The sequence below is a fragment of the Camelus ferus genome, chromosome 3 (genome assembly GCF_009834535.1).
Source record: "Camelus ferus isolate YT-003-E chromosome 3, BCGSAC_Cfer_1.0, whole genome shotgun sequence".
Lineage (NCBI taxonomy): Eukaryota > Metazoa > Chordata > Mammalia > Artiodactyla > Camelidae > Camelus > Camelus ferus.
The window spans coordinates 70528917-70549972 of record NC_045698.1 but is presented as its reverse complement, the minus strand read 5'-3'; the positions used below and the strand labels follow the sequence as shown (position 1 = coordinate 70549972).

Sequence of the window (21056 nt, the reverse complement as noted above, 5' to 3'; positions counted from 1 at the left end):
ATTTTCTGTAAACCTCATCTTTATCTCTTTGGTCCCTTAATCTTTACTTATTTTAAATTGCAGTCTGATTACTATGCCATAGTACTTTAAAGACTGGAAATACATTAGAAAATGTAAATGATAGCATAACATAAAATCTGCTATAGTGAAATGAGTAACTGCTTCTTTCATGGTATCATGTTGAGACATAAATGTAAAGCAGTTCACATGCATGATTGTTTCTAACTGCAGGCTAAGCATGCTTCTGTTTATATGGGAAAGAGGAGTGAAAGAACAAGGAGGACCAAGGGAGCTGTACTGGGATGCTTCTGGAACCTCTAAACGTACCTTCTCCAACAGGTGAAATATTTGACCTAGATATTATGGGAAACCTCTTCTGACCAGTGTATCTCTGGGACAGAAATCTGTTGTATTAGCAAGTCACACTTTGCTTAGGGCAAGACAGTCTTCTCACAGGGAAGAACAAAACAATAATTCTGCTGACTTCAGCTGCAGACTGAAAGCTAGGGCTGGAAGATCTTAGAGAATCACAGGGTTCTCTTTCCCTAACCTTTCTTAGAGAGTCTCACATATCTTTGATTTATTTGACATTCATTGCTGTGAATGACTCAACCTGATTGCCTAAAATCTAGCTATTACTCAAAGGGTGGAAGAAAGCATTCAGAGGATGGCAGAGGGGAAAGCAGAGGGCACTACAGGGCAGAGTTGTAGAGGTTGTAATCTCTGGTGGCAGGATTTGAGGAAACACAGAAGTACAAAGAGAAGAATTCAATACAATTAGAAACAAAGAAAAGGGATAAAGGAAGCTACAAGAATGAAAAATGATAAAAGTAAAAAAAAGGAAGATGGTATTGCAATAACAGGAAAAAAAAGCTAAGATCTTCCCCTCATATTAAATGATAAAATACCTAATTATTAGATAATTAAATGCCCAAAAACTTGGAAAAAATAATAGATTTGTAGTATCTCTATAGGGCATCACATTTTAAACATAAACAGATTATTTTTAAAATCACCAAAAAAGAATAACCATAAAGAAAATGAAAAATTTTAACATCAGAAAACAGCACAAAATAAAAAGGCAAATAGTTTCTTTTCTGTATCCTTCTCCCCTTCCCTTCCTTGCCTGCATAATTCAGTCCAAAACTAACAGGTAGGGCCAAGCCAGGCAGGTGGGAGAAGGGGAAGCAGGTGCTCTGCTCAGCCAGTGAGAAGCTAGAGCATTTGTGGGCGAGAAGGGCCTTCTCTAGGAAGTAGGAGGGGAAAAGGAGCAAGGCTCTGAGGTCAAAGGGGAAGAGGAGGTGGTGTCTACGCGAGGGAGCAGCCTGGCGCACGGTGGTGAAGGCTGAGTAGAGTTAGGAAGACACCCAGAGGGGTGGGAGAAGAAGGTGGTGAGGCGGGAGGCTGGTTACAGAGAATTGATCAAGTAAGTAAATACAGAGAGGATAAAGGGAGCCAGGTTTCTCACTGTGAACAAAGGGCTAACAAATACAGAGGAAAGGACAAGTGGAATGAAGCCTTTGATGTGGGACTGGAATTAAATACATCAGTGTGAACGTATTGATTTCATACTATACAGATACTTGTAAAAACAAATGTAGATGTAATTGTGTGTGCCCGTGTGTGTGTGTTACCTACCTCTCTGTCTACTAAGGACTTCTGAGAGCAGCGACACTGCCAACACCCATGCGTACCCCAAGCACCCAGCTCTTGTTTTCTGAAGTGAGTAGAAGATGCAAGCTAAGATATTTATTGTGACCATTTAGGATATTAAAATGACGGACAGTTTTTTTGCTCGTTGCTCTATTTCAAATATTCTTAGATGCCTCTAATACTTTTATAATGATAACAAATAGCTCAAGGAAATATTTAAGAGAAAAGAGAGGGAGATGAAGGTTCTGTGGCCAGTCTACGGATGGTGTCCCTAGCCCTCCCTAGTGCTACAGATAGAAAGCCAAAAAAAAGTCACATTTTCTAGCTTGTGGAGCTAGAGACAGGAGACAGGTATGGCCATACGTCAGAGTTCAGGCTGTAAGAAATAGGCAGAAGTCCTTGGAGATTTTCAACATGAATTCAAAGCCTATTAGGGACTGCCCTACTAGTTCTTTTGTTCTCTTCTTCCTGCCGAGAAGACATACCCTCTCCCAGGAGGTTCAGCAGCCATCTTGTGACCCTGAGTCAATAAGCATGAGGACAAAGGCCTACACACTTCAGAGAACAGAGTGGGAAGATGGAAAGCAACCAGGCCGCTGATGACCTTGAGCTTCTCTACCAGCTCTAGACTCCTATGAATCTGTTGCTCTATAAAACCAATAAGCCTCATGTGTTTAAATTTCTATTTATAGAAGAATGCATTCTTAACTGATACATGTATTTAAGTAAAGAGTGAAGGAGAGTAACAGAAAGAGAAAGGTGCTTACACTGTGTACAAATAGAAGGCATGGGCCAAGGTACACATGACCTTCATGGCTAGGCTCAGCATTACAATAGTGATGTTGTCATTCCAGGATTGCAAACATGCCATGTGCCTACAAACAAAAAGGGAAGTGTTTTCCAAAAACCACTTCTTCCTTTGAGTGAGAATTACCTGGCCTCCTAAAATGTGGCATTTAATTCAATTATACATGCGATTCACTTCTTACAAATGGGAATAAATTTTCTGATATCTATTAAATGTAACTCTTTATTCCAAATTTTGCACTATTCCTGAGACTATGAAGTACACTGGCAAATATTATGGATCTAGCCTTGTTCATTGCTTCTTGGATCTTCCTGGTTTTAACTTCAAGAATAGGGCACTTGAGATCAGGACAGGGTTGGGGAATATGGCACCTGTATCCTTAAGTGGCAGTAAAGCAAATACATAAATAAACTGTCATCTTTTGATGGAGAATAACCCAAAGTGACCTCTTGTGAGAAAAATTTCATTCAAGTCTTACACTTATTAAGTATTAGCTAAAAAAAAAAAAAAAAAAAAAAAAGCTGTAAGAGAAGATATTTGCAATACAGATATTTGACAAAGGGCTAGTATCTGGAACATATAATAAACCTCTACAAATCACTAAGGAAAAATCCCCAGAAAAACCCATTAAAAAGGTAGGCAAAAAAATGAATCCATAACCGAAGTACCAAAATGAAAAATATTTAAAATTATGAAAATATTTCATTGGGGAAGTGCAAATTAAAAATTACAGTCAAGTATCACTGCATACTCACTGGAATGACTAAAATTAAAAAGATGGAAAATTCTCCAGGTTCTTCTGGAGAAACTAAAACTCTAATACACTGTTAGTATGAGTATAAATTGTGTAACCACTGTGGAAAACCATGTCTTTCAAAGCTAAACATACACAAACCTGTAAGTCAGCAATTTGGCTCTTAGAAATGCATATAAATGTTCATGAAAAGACCAAGTTTTACGTCGTATCACAGCAATTTGTAATAGTCAAAATCTGTAAACTGCCTGAATGACCGTCAAGAGCGAAATGCATAAACAAAATCTAGTATATTCACACAATGAACACGATACAACAAGGAGAATGAACGATCTGCAACGATACACAGAAAATACAGCTGACTCTCCCAAACACAGTGTTGAGTGAAAAAAGCCAGACACAGAAGAGTACTACTCTGTGGTTCTGTGTCTAAAAAAGTTCGGGAACAGGTGGAACTCATCTGTGCTGTCAGGAGCGTGCTTACTCTTCGTGGAAGGAAGAAGAGACTGGAAAGCTGCACGGTGGGGAGTGGGGGTGCTGCTAATGTGCTATTTCTTGATAGATTATAAGTTGTCATCAGTGAAAATTTACCATCTCTACACTTACGTTCAATTGTTCCTATGGACAGTAGATTTCAATAAATAGATACAAAAGTAAAAAATGCATATAAACTTTGCATGCTTCTTTGTAATTTATCCATGTTTAGTATTCTTAAGTTTAGGGCTTTTTTTCCCTCTGGGTAGTCAAAAAAAAGTTGATATTATAGAGAGGACAGGTTTATATATCAGCTTCTGTATCACTTTGAAACAACTACATGTTCCCTAAGATATCTTTTCTGCAGCCTGAAGAACATGAAAAGAAGTTCACATTCCTTGCCATGAGATCAAAAGTCATGTGGCAGAGCCCACACTCTATTCTCTTCAGCCTTATTTTCAGATACACTTACAGTTAATATTCTATCCACCTCAAATATTTGCTATTTGCTATATATGTCCCATTGTCTCATTCCAAATCTTTACTTATCTCCATTATCTGGAGACTGACATAGTGAATACTCAATAACATTTATTAAAATAATAATAAAAATTGGCATTCAAGTTAATTTTCAGCATTGACAGCTGCTCTGTATAATGATCTCTCACTCATCAAAGAAGTTTCTGGTGGCCACTCCCTTTGGGGATCTGGCATACCACAAACTGCAGGCATTTTTCTGCAACAATCAGAAAGTATGAACCATGCCCTATGGGATCATGCGCTCAGATGTCAGCAGTTAGTGTGACACTTTAATAAACTAAGACAAACATAGCTTAGTGTGTTACTCCCAGCCATTAGCCACATATTCTGCACACCCCCAAACCTTCACTCTCCCAGCACACAAACCCCAAATGTACTGATGTTACGTTAAAAAAAAAAAAAAAGTGACTCAGCAGCTATGAAATGGCAAAACAACCTACTTTTAAAGTGTTCACTTTGAGGGGTCAGATGAATCTGAGACTACTTACTGATTCTGCCTTTCTACACCCAGAATATAAGTTCTTTGAGCTCAGCAATTTTTATCTTCTGATTTCACTGCTGTTTCCAGCACCTAGGCTAGGTTATGGCACATGACTGGCACTTAACGATTATTTGTTGAGTGAATATATCAGATTGGCAGCATCAAAACTGACAGTCATGCTTCTCTTCCATGCACAGAGCACCTGACATCCCCAGACCAGTGATAGTGAAGTTGCTATGCAATTCAAACTCCTTATGAAGAGAGAACATGTGAAAAAATATACATAGCTCTGTGTCACCAACAAAATCAAATGCAAATAATAACCACAAACTTCTATACTGTACAACTTCCAGATTAAAAAAATGAAGAACTATGCAATAAATTATACAATCCAGTTTTCAGAATAACGATTCCAAATTTACTAAAACTAAAAACAACAAGGATTACATTTTTCTTCACCAGGAGACTTCTCACTTGGAGAGAATAACAAAGTGAAACTAATTAAAATATTTATCTAATATAATGCACATACAGAGAGGTGACAAGAGTGTTGGGCTTGGAATCAGATGGGACTGAATTTTAATCCAGCTCTAGCACTTATTAATAGTATGAATGACCATGGAAAAATTTCACATGCAAAAAGAAGATAATTATATACTTCATGTGGTTTTTATGAAGAGTAAAAGAGACAATGCATTAAAATTTTAGTACATAGGCTGGCACAGATCAAGTTCTTAATAGATGTTAGATCTTGTTATTTGAGTGTCTTGATAAATATTATGTTGGAGTTTTGACTGGCTTTAATTTTTCAATATTTTTAGAAAAAATTCAGCAACATTCATACTTCTAGGGGTTTCTGAATCTGCTGATATAAAAAAAAAATCAGAAGCTTATTTCACTCATGGGGTCAAACTTGCGTATGAGATCATCATCTAATCTTCCTCTATTATGGTGAGCAAAATTATTCTCCCAAAGTGATCCACCTTTAATCCAGTCACAAAGAGTTGCCATTTCCAATTTTAATTGACAAATCTAATTACTGTGATGAGTTTATTTATAGTCACTACTCAATATCTATTGATAGTTTCTTGACCTTGAAGAATATCATCCAATTAACATGGCAATATGTGTTAATGGATTTTTAAATTACTTCACACTGGATAAAAGGTAAAAGGAAAAAAGGAAATTCATTTCCAGAAAGATGAATGACAATTTATGAAAACAAGTCTTATATACGGTACTGAATATGGAACACTAAGGGTTTCCTTTGCATTCATTTGATATTATGGTATCTGGGGGAATTTATTTTATTGATCAATGGTACATGTTATGGGAATTCTTTCAGGGACTCAGTCCCTAAACTTAGGGAACCAAGTATCCGGTCAACACAAAGCACAGAGTCTTTTTATTTTTAAAATTTGTTAAATTTTAGTTCTTTCTTTCAGAATGTAAAAAGTTGATAGGTGACTGATTAATAAAAATCTCCAACTCCCTGAAATAATGGGAGACAAGGAATCTTTCTCAGTAAATTGAAGGGGAATAACTGCAGGCATGCCAGTGACCCCTGGAGAAGGAGCAGCCACCATTCAGGTGCTACTTTCCCCACTGCCTCGTCATGCTCCCTTCTCATTCTCCGTATTTATTTTACCCTGAATTTAAGGCCTACTTCTCAACACGGAGTTGGAATCATAGAGTATCACAGCTGGAAGGAACCCTAGAAGTTATTTACCCCATCTACCATTTAGAGAAAACATGGTGAGAAATTGAGAGTTGAAGTGGCATGTCCTTGGTCAAAGTGATGAATACTTTTGCTTCCTTCTCAGCCTCCTATTATACCATTTTCCTCTCCAAAGCAGGGACCTTGCATTAGGATGTGACATGGACTGGATCTGTTCCTCACCCAAACTCATGTGTTGAAGTCCTAACCCCCAGTACCTTAGGATATGAGTGCACTGGGAGACAGAACCTTTAAGAGGTAATTAGGATTAAATGAGGCTATAAGTTTGGGGCTCTAATCAAGTATGAATGCTGTCCATGTACGAAGAGGAAGGACACCAGGATGCCCACAGAGGAAATACCAAGTGAGGACGCAGCAAAACGACAGCCAAGGAGAAAGGATTCAGCAGAAGCCAAACCGGCCAACACCTTAATCTTGGACTCGAACCCCCAGAACTATGAGAAAATCAATTTTTGTCATTAAAACCACCCCATCTGTGGCATTTTGTTATGACAGCCCCGGCAGACTAACACAGGGAGTTCGTGTCCTACTACCTTCTACTACCTGGTACAGTAATGGGCACAGAGTAGGTGTTCAACTTACAAAGAAAGGAAGGGATAAGTGAAGCAAGGAAGAAAAGAGAGAGGAAGGAAAAAATGAAGGGAGACTTTGCAGGAGAAAAGTAGCATCTTCAGGACCCAAACCTAAAATGCCCAGGCCCTTCCCACTGCAGCGAATGCTGTGACCCTTCTCAGTTCTAAAGCCTGGTAGGCGCTTGGTTTTGTGTGTGCCTTGCAGATCACTTTTAGCCTTTGATGTTTATTTATCACTACGCACCTGGAGGACAGCAATTTTATCCCTTATGGGTCCCAAATCTACATGTTTGAAATCAGTAGTTATATCTGAAGAGAGAAAAATAGACTTAACACCTGTGAAATTCCTATTTTGCTTCAAGCAGTTTATTAAGAAATATTTCATGTATTGAACAGAAGTAGGTTAGCCAGGCTACATCTTAAGAATCTGCACAGTTACCACAAACTATTTTGCCCTGATACCTAATCTTTTAAAGATAGGGATGGGGAGGAGTGAGAGGAGATTTAAGTATTTGCTCGTTGTTTGGAAGGGATATTTTCTTTCAAGACAGATACCTAAAAAAGGAAATTGTGCCTCTAGAGTTTAGGAAATACTCATTTTCTTGGCATAAGATAAATTAGAATGGACTATTGCGTTAAGAACTATCTCTAGTACACTGAAGTGTAGCAAACTGATGCTCAGGGAGGCTCGTTGTACATGAAGATGTTTCAGTCAAATGCACTCAAGCACAGTTTTGAAACTGTTCTTCAGTATTCTGAAAGAATCCAGGTAATAACCTATTTAAAATCATAGCCTTTAATATTTTATTTTTTCCACCAGCAACAAGGGTTGGGGGAGGCTGCACTAGTGGAGATAAGATGACAACAGAAGACCTTGCCAGATAATCAGGAAATCCATCCAGACCTTGACTGGCTGGCAACTGCATGGACACACAGTCACCTGTCAGTTCTATCTATAAGGTACCCATGGTTTATGGCTTAGTTCTTACAGATTCTGTGACCCTCTGGATTCCATAAGTGCCTGCCTGAAGGAAAATAATCTCTCTAATGTTACCTGAATCTTTTGATACAATTACAGCCTAGTAATTCATTTACTTTGGTAGTTGTATCAACATTATGTCTCATCTGTCATCCAAAGCCACTGAACAATACAAAGGAAAAAATCGTGTGTATACACGTGCATGTGTATCTATGAATGTGTGCATGCATATTTGTATGTTTGTGTGCGCATATGCGTGTAACTGAGTATATATGTGTGCATGTATGTCTGTCAGTCTTAGAAACAAGGGGCAATGAGAAAGAGAAAACATGATTGGTCCTTCCATTAAAACATTCTCAGATTTGTTTATGCAATCCAGTCATTTCAACCTGAGAAGCCACCAAAACCATCACAAATCACCCTAGTGAAAATCTGAGTAACGTTTGCTTTGCTATTGAATCTATTTCCTATACAAATTAGTTTTATTTTTACCCATTTAAACTTTCTATCTCCTTTAACATACTCTGACCTACCTACAAAAATCCTATCCACTCTCCAAGGCCTAAATAATTTCCTTTTTTAATTTTTATCAGAGTTTTTCTATCCAAAGGAGCCTTATGTTATCATCTACATAATTTACTATCTCAGGTTTACAAACCTGTCAGGTAACATGAGTGAGTGAATAAGTGTAAATGCTTGGTATCTACTTATGTTTCTCATTTTGCTCATACTACAGACATGAGTACAAGAAATAATTTTTCCTTCCAGAAGAAAAAAATGCTATGGAAGCAAGACAATATATGGCAGTTGACATACAACATTCATGTGGGGGTACTAAAGGGAGTGGTGGGGACTGTGGTGATGCCAGTTCTAAAGTGAACAGCAGCTACTCAGCTGCAGACAATGCTTCCTCATAAGAATGTGGGCAGAGTATATCCAAATCTTCTGAATTATCAGAAGTCAAAATCTAAATATTTATATAAATCTCTCAGTTTTTAAGTACTGGCAATTAATTAAAAATTTTTTTTTAAATACACAGAAACTTTTCTAAACAACATGCAGGCAAAGGAGTGAGGAGTAGGTTTAGCCCAAGCTACCATCTCTGGAATACACATTCATTAACACATACTACCTTAGTTCATCTCTTATTGCTGCCTAAAACAGTAGCATTATGCAGTAAACATGCTCTGCAGCCAAGCTGTCTGGGTTTGAATTCTGTTTCACCAATTCACCTGCTGTGTGGCCTTGGGCAAATTACCCAACCTCTCTGTGCCTCAGTTTCCTTATTTATAAAATGCAGCTAATAATGGGATATTTATGAAGTTTAATTGAAATCTTATTGGTACAGCAATTAGTTTAAGGCACAGGGTAATTACTCACTATAAGATGGTTGCTATTAAATCTTATTTTGAATTATACTTTGCTATATTTCTTTGACACCTTCTCCCCCAGTAAACTGTAAATGCCTTGAAGGTATCCTTTTATACAATGTGATGCTTAGCATAGTTTCTTTTTAGAGAAGAATCTCAGTATTTTTAAGCAGCAGAAAATGCAGTAGAAATCTTAAAAAGATATTTAAAGAAATCGAGTGGAAATCAAGGTCATGCTACACTTGTCCCTGCCGTTGTTCCACATATTTAAATCTACTGCGAGGCCAGCACATTGCACTTAGTCCATGTCCATTTGTTCTATGGTCAGTTATAATGAATGTTTTCCAAGCCCCAGACATATAATTTCCTCTTTGATATATTCTATCCAGTCTGCAGTACAACAGACAGGAACTATTCATGTCCTTTTCTTTTCTGCTTTTGAAAAGACTAGGAGAGAGTTAGGGTTAGATAGAACAGTAGGGACATGTAGGGCAGCCTTGTGTGGCTAGAGCCCCTGGGTCTTTCTCACCTGCCTTTACTTAAATTGACAGAGGTTACATCACAAAAACCTGACAGGGGGCTTGTAAAAATGGAGCCATTATTATCCTCATTCTTTTCTTCCACTATAATCCTTGTTCTCTTTGAAAATAAAGAGTAGGTTCTAGAAAGGGAGTGTTACAAAATGGAACCCCCATACTTCACAGCATGAAATTCAGAATTCTGAGGCAGATGACACAAACAGAGTTTTACACCATAGACCAGGATAATGACTGCACCTCAGAACTTTAGGAGGTAAGCTCTAAGCATATAAAGTGAAAGGCATGTCTAAGTCCAATCTAAACTTCTCTCTTCCCCAAATTATATTTTAAAATGTTGAACACAACCAACACAAATCATGTGCCACTAAGCAACCAAAAACCTTCTCCTAAGTCTTAATGAATTGAAAGTGACCACAAGGGAATGGGGTCAGAGAGGTGAAAACACAGATGGTTTAAAATGTGCTGTTGTTAATACTAAGGTTTTTCAGGGGAGATTTTTAATGTTAGAACAATAGCCATGAAACCCGGGCCCCCTTGTTGTGTAGGGCATACAGATTAATGTGGGCGTATGTGGAGGGGATAGGTGGAGGGAGAGAATGTGGAAAGGATGGAGTTAAGAAGGAACTGGGGGTTTTGGAAGAGGCCAAATAAATCATGAAAGCATGATGAAGAATTACGTAAATCATATAGAGAAACCTTTCTTGAAAATTTGACTCAAGCAAAGGTGAATTTTGAGGGAAATTAACCATATCAGAATTTACATGACTCATCAGTTTCTTCAAATAAATATTCAGTGATTGCCGACTCTGTTCCAAGTACTGGGCTTGATCTCGGAAAGAACAATGCAAATGAGACATGGCAGCTGCTAATCCGTGTGAACCTATGTATTGGAAGTGAATTTACAAAAAAAGAAAAAGGAAGGAGGAGTTGGAGGCGAAAGAAAGAGAGATAAAATAAAGTAATAAAGAAGAATGTAAAAGTAAAGTCAAAGCAGAGATCGGTCAGTTAGGAAAGGAGAGAGAAAGAGTAGAAAGGCTTCAGGCTTCATGTGACAACTGTTAAACTGAGCAGATGGCAATGAAGGGTATCACGTCACAAAATTAATCTCTTGAAATGCTTATTTTGCTTCTCTTCATAAGTTCCAAAGCTCATGCCTGTTAAGTTACGGGCAAACTCATGTATGTTCTTGCACACTGCCAGGTACGTTCCAGATTCTTTATACCTTAAAAATTACACTAAGTTTGTTAGGAAACAATGGGCAGTACTTTTGCGCAACATATCCAAAATTAATACTACCCAGATCTCTGACAAACTCTGTAAACCCCAAACCCAGAAAACCGAAACCAAGCACAGAAGAAAACAGGCCTAAAATGACTCAGAAGGCTGTAGGTTGGAACCTGCTGGAAAAGAAACCAACTGTGGCTGATTTAAACAGGAAAAGATTTATTAAAAGAACATTAGATTGATCTCAGACTCGTTGGAAAAATTGAGGAAGCAGGGACATGGCTATGCAGTCAAAAATAATGCTCAAAATTACCCCACTGACTTGATGGATCGGAACACCATGGCTGTCATCTCACAGTAATGAACTTTGCAGCCTGTGGTCCTGTCATTGCTTGTCCTCAACCCTGGACACAGGCCCAGATAGCACTACTCTGGGTACCACTGAGATTCAACCCAGCGATGCAACCTCCACTGCTGACAAGAGAGAATTCCTCAAAGTGCCCCCCATCCTGGGATGGGCACAGCTGACTCTGTGTCGCCTCGGTCACATGTCCTTTCCCTAGCTGCAGGGAGGGCTAGGAAAGTATCTAATATTTTCACTTTCTATAATGGAAGATGGATGTTCCTCTTCTGAGATTCATAATGAAAAGGCAACTCTCACATTTAGGAACAGGATTCAAATGCTAGCCAATCAAGAGAGATGGCAAGGTAAGAGGTAGTTTTCTTTAGCAGAAAGAATACAAAATTTGAAGGTAGCCACATTTCTGATTTATGGGAAGGAAAACACACATACACACACACACACATATAGTTTGGAATTGACTAGCCTAGACTTTTTATCTCTTAGTATCTTTTACAATAGGAGAGAGATTGCATTTACCATGAAATATTTATGTGCTGTTTTGCTGAATTAAAGAGAAAGAATAAAAATAACCTGCAAAACTCATACCTATAAGATTCAGATCCACTGAAGGGTCGTGTAAGGATGTGAAGTAGAGGAGTCCTTATGCTAATTATCTAGCCTTAGGAGTTTCCAATGAAACCCAAAATCTTCCAATTAAAAAAAAAAAAATCCTAGTTGGAGAATAGAAGTGGCATCCACCATGGAGAGAAAAACAGAAGGGGGATTTGTAGAGTGCTTTCTCCTTCTCCTTTTCCTTCTCTTCTTTGTGTGAGTAGGTAGACATCTCATGGACAGCTCAATATACCATTATACAGCAGACTGTCTGCTGAGTACTAGGACCTGAAAACAACCGGGAATGGCAACAGGGCAAAGACGGCTTCCTTCAATTTCTCCCTGAGCTCGAGAAGGCTGAAGACGTGATCTCAGGCAAGGCTAGGTGGTCACTGCAGGAACCCACAAAGAGGACTATCCATTATGGGTTTTGAGATAGAAGAGGTGACACTGTCTCCATAGAATTTTTGAAGTTAAGAGGCTTCACAGAGAATGTTCCTCCTAGGCACCAAGGCCCATCTCAAGTGTCACACCAGAGCCAGCATTTAGAGACGAGATGCACCAAATATTAGTAGGCATCCAGTGTTAGATGGACAAGAGGCAATGGCCAATCATAGAGGTGCCCAAAATTCTTCACAAAAAGTATTCAGTCCCTCACATAAGCAATAGGTCTTTATCCATACTCCAGGCTTCAGTAAGCACAGATGGAAGAGAATGCAGGCCACTCACTACCCCTCCACTGAAAGTAGACACTGACCGTAATAAATACTGAATGTGACCTCCCCAAAATTATCTGAATGTGTTGAGATATTTCTACTGTAAAGATCAAGCTCCTCTACTCCCCAGCCTTATTAGTGGGTAGAACAGAAAATAAGGTTAACAAGATATTGGAAAAAACTGAACACAACATGTTTGCATGTTGCTGAGTTGAGACTGTTCAATGCACTGCTTTTATAATTATTTCATAGTTGTATGTGAAGGAGCCTAGAAGGAGAGAGGGTGTACGAAGGGAACAGAATAAAAAACTAAAGCCTGTCAGTCATCACTGAATTGAGTAAATTTCATGTAACAGAACAGACTTTTATCTGGTGCCTGAGTACCTTCCAATTCCAACAACAACAAAAATCTAAGAAAATGTTGCCATGGATCCTAAATAAAACTATTATTCAATGCCTCTTATAGGAAAAAAAATTTATTATACCTGTATCTATACCTGTATCTAAAAATTTATTGAACCTTGTATCTATTCCAGTAGAAACTTCATAACATGTAAGCAGAGCTATGTTGGTCTTTAGCTGAGAGCTGCTCAGATCTTGACTAATAGATCCCAATGCACTGCTAACAATAATCATTACATTAACAATAGCAATAATTTCCAGTACGCAATGTGTCTTTCCGTTGAGAAACTCTAAACAACTTCACATTTACTATGTTACTTGTTCACAGGCACCCCTGTAAGACTGGAAGAGAACAGAAAGTGTATTGATTGTGCTATACAGAAAAAGACCCATTGAGGGTATGTATTAGACCAAGGTCACAGAGCTAATCTGGGGCAGACCCATGATGTATCGCTAAAGGTAACTACATGAACCAGAGTTGAGCTAAATCCAGTTGTAGCAGATTTGATTAAGACCCACATCTCTGCAAGAGAGAGACTGGACCTCCTCACCAGAGTCATGAAGTCTTTGCCCAGGGTGGACCTCAATCTCTCTTTTTAAAGGAATCTTAAATCAGCCTATCAGCCCCTATGTCATTTTTCTTCCCTCAAGTAGTCAGGCTTGTAGTGCCTCCTGGTCAGCATCAGCTAGATGTTTTGGCCAAGACAATTAGCAATTTTCTTCCCCAGAAGTTGCCTGACGATGAAGTATTTCTTCAATTGAAGGAAAAAGACTTTTTATCGCAACACATCACAACATTTTGAAGATCACAAAATTCTCCTAATGTACGATCACTGTAAAGTTATGTTAATAGTATTTTAATAAAAAGATACCATTAAGGTGACATCTAATTGGCTAATGTTTTTGCCAATTTTATTTGACCCTACTTGCCCTCATATCTCCGTGCACACTTACCCCTTCCGACAGCTGCCTTAGGCTGGTATTTTTGGTGACTTGGTGCTGTTACCAAGACTAACTTCAGTATGTCTTTGCTTCCAGTTTTTGTCCTTTATTTACCAAAATTTACACTTTCAACTCAATCATTTTCCCACTAGCCTCATTCTTCTGTCTATAATGGAATATGGACAACTCTGGCCAAGAGCTAAATTTTCTAAAACACAGTTGACTTTTTAATACAAATTTTAGCAAGAATTTCAGTACATCTGCAAGCTAGTGGAATGGATTTTTCTCCTAGTTACAATGGGTTCTAAAAAAAAAATTACCTCAGCTTCATTTTCTAAAAGAACTCTTTTAAATCCTTGCCAAGACACTCAATATGTTTCCTCTATTAAAAAAATGAAGGAGTTTCCCAAGTTTTTCTGAGAGTTTATAAAGCCACTCTACTAACAACTGTCCTCCCTGCACGGTGAATCAGTGTAGATGAAGGGGAGAACTGAACTCCATGAAGCACCCCCATCTCACGCTGCCACAAAAGTAGGGGTCCGCAAAAAAGCTATATGCCACACTTATGAGCTGCAATAATCAGGGATTTCATCGTCTGCAGTGAGGTTATCAACCAAGTCATATTTGGTAATGTTAAGCAGTCCAGGGACAGTGTCACATTCTAGCTTACCCTGCGGGGAGCTGATTTTATCTCCTTATATATTATTCCCTATGAAATTTCCTCAACCTATTCTTCTGAATTGTTGGTAGAGAAGCAGCATGTAGGGAACACTACAGAGTTCCGTGTTTTAGTTCTGCTTCATCCATCACTCACTGAGAATCAGTTTCCTTATCCATACAATGAAGGCAATAATACCCACCCTATCTCTCTTGGAAAGCTATAAAAATAAAAGAAAGCAATACAAAAGTGCTTGGTATTCAATAAATAAGCACTCAAACAATTCACACACATAGCACTGATTTTTTTTTAACACACTAGGAGTAGATTACTTTTTTTTTTTTTTTAAGGAATGAACAGCACTTTTCAAACCCTAATAAATGTCAAGGTTATAAAGGTACAATATCATTTGTAAAGTTCAGCTTAAAGGTAAACAGTGTAGCTTATTAGCATCCACAAGAACTGCAAGTTAATTTTAACCTAATAAATATCCTGAAAATACACACAAGAAGACAGTCCATCATGCCAAAGAAACGTATCCTTTAAATTAATGCCGTACTCTACTGGTTTCTCGGGCATGCTGCTAGTTCACCCTTTTTGCAAAGTTTTACGACACCACTACCTTCAGCGATACAGCCTATCTGGTACACAAGGGAGCTTTGATGTCAGAGAGCTTAGATTTAAATCCCTTCTCCCCACATATTTGTGCTATGACTTTGGGCAAAGTACATCACCTCTCTATGCCTCAATTTCTTTAACTGTAAGATAGAGAAAATGATAATGTCTGCCTCATAGGAGCGTCAATACATATTAAACCAAAAAATGAACTTGAAACACTTAGCACAGAATCTGATATATAGTAACATGACACAAACGCTAGCTGTTAATATTGTTAAAAATGATGATGCTGATGGCCAATAATTATTATATATTAGAAATATTTGTACATTAGGAATCTTCATAATCACTTTAACATTGAATGACCTAATATGTAAGCATCAGCTGTTTCAGAAGGGAACAAGATGTTTCAGGGCAGGGAAACATAAACAGGACAATTTCTCATCACCAGTTTGCGTTGAATAGGCACGAGTTAGTTATAATTATTTCCTAAGTGTCTTTTTTTCCCTCAGTTGTCAACTAAATTGTCCACTGTGGCAGAATTCTCAGAAACTTCCATGCTTTAAAGCAGGATTTTGAGGTACGCTACATAAACAAGAAATAAGCTATACAAAATAAAGTTGAAGAGAGCCAGGAGTTGGAAATATGTTAACAATCATATATGACCAGTCACACAAGGCTTTTGAACACAGTGTCTGCATTCCAAGTTAGAAGTGACACAATCACAATGCAGACAAAAGAAGGCATCCATTTCCTATCATTTGTCGATTTATGTGGTAACACGTTATCTCCTCCTGGGGGCAATACACCCACACGCATAAACAGACATTGGGTGGAGATAATAAGCAAAAAAAACAATATGCTGGAGATTAGTATCCTGCCCCTTCTTCAGAAAACAAAAAGGAACAAAAGTTGTTTCCTAAATGTCTAGGTCTAGACAAAGTACTCATTTGCTAAAAAAAAAAGTGTGTCCTGAGAAAAATAACCTTGTATGCTTACCACTGAAATGGCTACAGGAAAGTTTGTAGGAGGCATATATCAGCAATTCTGAACTTCTCTCAGTCCCTGAGAAATCATTTCTTCTTTTAATTTGGAACCATTCCACTTGCTGCTCCCTCTATCTGCAACACTTGTCCATCCTCGTCCAGCTGCTATTTTTACTGGGTCAACTTGTCTTCATCCTTGACTTCTTAGCTTAAATGTCACTTCTACTGGCAAAACTTCTCAGATAGCCCATGTCTAGATGAGATGCCCTCGCTAAGTACTCACATGCCTTGTATATCACCCAGTATGCTCATTTTCACACTCTATCTTACTTACCCATTTACTAATCTACAGCCCCCACTAGACAGTAAGCACGATAAAGGCAGGAGTCATGTCCATACTGTTGTCACTGCATCCTAAGTACTCAACACGTGGCTGATACTTTGTTGGCTCTTATTTAATATTTGTTGAAAAAATGTTTAAATGCTCTCAAATTTTAACATCACTTCCAAAGTGCATTTCAGAGAATACAGTTATGACGTGCTTTGTAAATAATTCCACTGTTTCCTTTTTCAAATAAATATATAATATGCCATGTTGTGCGGTATAGTTCTCATTATGGTTTTACAATTTCAATGCAGAAAACCAAGAATCCATTTAGTAAATACTTAAAAATAAGCAATCAGAATTAGCTTCATTTTTCCCTTTGCCAGGGAAGTAAGCTCTAAGGATTTCCAAGAGCACCTCAGCCTTTTTTGCATGCTCAGATACTGAGTGAGCCACTTTTCTGAGTTTTAGTCAGAAAATGCATGATGTAAAGGAAGAGTCAATGGACCAAGAGGCAGACAAAGGTCCTGACCTGGCTTTCTGGTCTTAGCACACTATGTAAACAGAAAGTCACTTAACTGCTCCAATCGCCTCGTGTGTAGAATGTTAAGATTGAGTCAGGTAATTTCTAAGAGGGAAATGTTTGTATGCCATTAAAACAGAAAAATTATAGTCAAATACTCAAAAAGTTTTTCAGGAACCTGGTTATTGGAATCTAGATAAAAACAGGGAAGCTGAGGACACAAAAAAAGTACTGATGAGGAAAGAAGTCTGATCAGTGAGATCTCAAGTCTAACAGGACATGGAGGTTCAGTTTGGTCCTCACCAGAGCGATGCAGTGACTGAGGGCCAGGAGACCCCAACAGTGAGGGGTGCCTACGGGGATGCTTACCACCCTGGGTGGTCATTCTCATGTCCTATTCATTTGATAAGTTCTCTTCCATTCACTTGGGCTGAGTATTATAAAAGATTATGTTTGATTTGTTAAATTTAATCAAAGTTTGATAAATAATTAAACACACACTAATTAATAAGTTAGTTAACTGTACTACTGTAAGTTAGTTAACTGCACTATTGTTTAACGGGATGTAATAACCGCTTCAGGCCCCTAGGGCTCTCTAGGGTTCTCCTGGACCAATTATTTCTTTTAGTGCACAAAGCTGAATTCTGCATAAAACCAGTAATTCTCAGTTTACAATGCTATTACGCCAAGATTCTCTCCTTCGCTGTAGTTTGACTTTTTTTTTTTTTTTTTTGGTGGGTTATTATAATGCAAAACAAAAAGGAACATAAAGAGCAGATCTTTCCTGGTGACTGCTTTGGCCTGGCTTTCCCAGCAACCATCACCACTGATCTTTTCCTGTTCAGTGATATTCCATGATAAATGTGAGGATTCTCATGTGTAGATGCGGGTAGTGAAGTGAGTTAGGAGCATCTGGTGCTCTCCTCAGAGAGCCATCAGCTATCGTGGAGTACCCTTGGAGCCCAAAACAATTTACTTATTTGGAAGCAATTTTGGAAGGATTGAAACTATAGGAAGTTAGGAGATGTGATTTGGGAGGACACCTGAAAAATACCCCCTCATCAAAAACCTGATCTGCAAGCCTGCGACAGGGACTAAAATCCCACCGTAATAAAGTTAGATTTTTTTAGTTCAAGGACTCAATTCCTAGTGAAATTTCATAGTATTAAATTTAAATATTAGTGGAACATATTTTAGTCATTTCTGGCCATTAATATAATAAATTAGTAGATCAGGTAAGAGTCATTCATTTAGCAAGACTCTATTGATCAGGGCATAAGAGGGAGATAGAAAAAGAGGGGAAAAAAAAGAGCTCCAGGATATAGTTGCCTACCGAGAACAGAAAATCAAGGTAGGAGTATCTGAGAAGGGGAATAAGAACTAAAGCAGACAATGAGTACTGAAAAGGAGAAACATCTACTTTCTAATTCTGGTAATGTTTGAAGAAACAGTCCTGGCCTTAAAGTTGCATTCAGCGCATTCATTCGTTTAACAATTTATTAAGTACCTAATATGTGCCAGGCACTGTTTTAGGAACTTAGAAAACCATCACTCACAAGATACTCTTAATAGGGAGACAGTGTACAACTGCGGGAACAGAAGCACATGCAAAATACTATGGTAGCCCAGAGGAGATCATGGCCAAATCTATATGGAGCTTGAGAGAGGTGGCTGGGAAAGCCTCTGTGAGAGAAGTGACATCTGATCTGAATAACCAGAAACAAAACAAAACAAAAGAAAACAAAACCCATGTATAAGAGCTCCTCAGAACTTTCTCTCAATGAAGACTGGACTGGAATCAATCTTCTACTGACCTCCACATGTGTTCCAGAAATCTACTGCCCACAGAGGTGAGAGTGAGTGTGTATGGGCAGGAAAGACACTAGAATCTTGAAAGGATATGAGATCTCTGAAGACTTTAAAAGAGAAATAAAATAAATTAAAAACAAAATCCAATAAATTTATATGATCCCAAAGTTATTCAATTGGAGCCTAATGTTATAATTGAGTATGGTATTCTTTTGTTTCATGGGCTTTCAGTTGTATAAAGATTGAGCAAAATTATGTTCTGAAATGTCTAACTTAGTAAGAATAAAGAGATATATAATCGTGTGATAAGGAAGAAAGCTCTTCTTTAGAGTATTCGGGTGTTCCCTGAAAAATGTACCTTTGAGTCCAGGTTCTCCAAACATCTACCTCTTTGTCTTTGTCTCAAGATAATCTCCTCTAAATTAGTTGATGGCTATAGACCCTAATTTATAAATGAGATAAAGCAACATTTCAATAGTACAGTAGCCTGAATTTAGGCACAAATGCTTTTCATTGTTTATTATAGTATGATTTGGTTAGTGATGTGATTTGAGATGATTAGTTTCTATTTTTGAAAACGAATCTCCTAGCCCTTGAATTCCAGGCCTCTTCCAAAAAGAGATCTAATTATGCCCAGTTAGAATCACAAAATGATACCTGCTTTGGTCCTCTCTCCAGGGCAGCATGAGAACAAAATATGGACTCTTTCTGTTTCACGGCTATAGTTCCTGGTAAAACCTGCTGATGGGATTGCTTCCTTCCCAAGAGCTGAGGAGGACCACACTGCTCTTCCACAGCGCAATGGCTTCTTTCTGCTCTCTTGTTTTCTGTTTAGAAGTGGCAGAGAGAAGACTGAGATAATGTGGGGGGCACAGTGTTCCCCACAGCATTCTCACCACCTGCAAGCTGGCTTCAGGGTTTTGTGAGGAAGGCAAGAGTTCTTCACCCCAGTAGCAGATAGTGTATCGCTGTCAGCAGTCACGTCCTTCTGCCTGAGGTCGTAATCTCAGCCTTACAGAGGTCTTCCTCTAAATTCCTAAATTCCTTGCTGATTCACTTACCCTATAATCATACGGATGGTAGCTATCTTTTGCAGTTGCTACCTCTGTTACACCTTCAAATTTCCTTTTATCCCTTTTACATATTTAATAATCATTATATTTTCCCTATTCAGAATATTAGTGTGGTTTCTGTCTTCTGACTGGACCTTGACTGATATGAGGTCACATGTATAGTAAGAGTCCCAATTTCCTAGAAACTTTTCTCCATCTATTAATTCAGAATGTTCAATTCCTACCAAGTCCAACACCATCACAACCAGGTATTTCTGAGATCCAACAGAGTATCTTACACAGATTTATGAAAAAAAATGGCATCTCTTTGGCATCAACAGATGAAGAGAGTATCAAGCCACAAGGAACCACATTTCCCCAGGGGACACCACTGGACCTTCATATAATCAAAGCTTTAGGCACTTCTACAGCAAAGCTCAGTAGGAGTTCTATTTTGTCCATTCAGGGAAAAGATTCACAATTTTCTACATAGATTTCAGGGAACGTGTACTTTATGATTTTTTTTTTTTTTTTACATTGCTCTCCTACTCAGTCTCCATTGGATTCAGACATGTGCCCAACAGGAAGCTAAACAAGTGATGGGCAACATGTTAAACTCAAGGTTGACTCTGTCCTTCTGTGGCCAAGGTTCATGTTTCACAACATACTCACCCTTTTTCTTCCCCTAGACAAGTTCTCCTAAAATTCCTCTCAATGCATAGTAAAAGTACCCACCCCATCAGATTTCCAGACAAATTACGTTATGCTTGCATCTCACTTAGAACCCCTCCAAACTTGCAAAAATGTACAGAGACATAGAATACTATGTCTTAATAATTTAGTCTAATGGAATATAAAATGATGGAGGATGGAGAAGGGAAGAAGTAACAGGAGATGGAGTCATTTAACTGAAAAGTGTTTGTTTATGAATTACACAG

The 21056-nt window shown here is 38.2% G+C and overlaps 1 long non-coding RNA gene across 1 annotated transcript; it reads left to right on the top strand.

Moving 5' to 3' along the window:
* Nucleotides 1–1088: 1088 nt before the first annotated feature.
* On the top strand, nt 1089–11315 carry LOC116662638. The gene is made up of 3 exons (XR_004318617.1): nt 1089–1099; nt 2407–2412; nt 11048–11315. It is a non-coding gene; the product is annotated as an uncharacterized LOC116662638 (long non-coding RNA).
* Nucleotides 11316–21056: the final 9741 nt, after the last annotated feature.